Source organism: Piliocolobus tephrosceles, chromosome 17, assembly GCF_002776525.5.
Source record: "Piliocolobus tephrosceles isolate RC106 chromosome 17, ASM277652v3, whole genome shotgun sequence".
Lineage (NCBI taxonomy): Eukaryota > Metazoa > Chordata > Mammalia > Primates > Cercopithecidae > Piliocolobus > Piliocolobus tephrosceles.
Window position 1 is genome coordinate 72,159,398 of NC_045450.1, and position 602 is coordinate 72,159,999.

Here is a 602-nt window from a genome sequence, read left to right on the forward strand (position 1 = left end):
GCCGGGGGCGGCGAGCGGCCTCGGGCCCCCCGCTCACGGGGAGGCGCCTTCCCCGCGCCCGTGCCCAGCGGCGGCCGGTGCGCGGCGGCGGCGGCGGCTGCTCCTCGTCGTCGTCGTCGTCGCCCGGGAGGCGGCCGCCCCCATCTCCCCCCGCGCCGCAGGGTCTGTCACTGCGGGCCGCCCCCCGACGGAGCCGCCCCGGCCATGCCGTCGCCGCCGCCCGCGCCTCCGCCCAGGCCGGCCGTTACCCCGGGCCGCGGGCGCGGCGTCGCCGCCTGGAGAGCGCTGGGGGCCGCTGCCGCGGAACGGGCGCTGGCGGGGGAGGGACGCCTGGCGGGCGGCGCGGAGGGATCCGGCCGGGACTTGCCGGCCTTGCTGCTCCCGTGCGGCGGACGGATCCGGGCCCGAGCGCGGCGGCGGCGGCAGCGGCGGCAGCAGCGGAGGCGCCGTCAGAGGAGCGGAGGGATCGTCGCGCTCGCGGCTGACGGGCGGCCGGGACCAGCAGAAGTGGGCGGGGTGGCCGCCTCTCGCGACAGCCCGGGCAGGCCGGGCCCGCCTCCCCCCGCTGATTGGCTCAGACGGCCCGTTCTCGGCCCGTGATT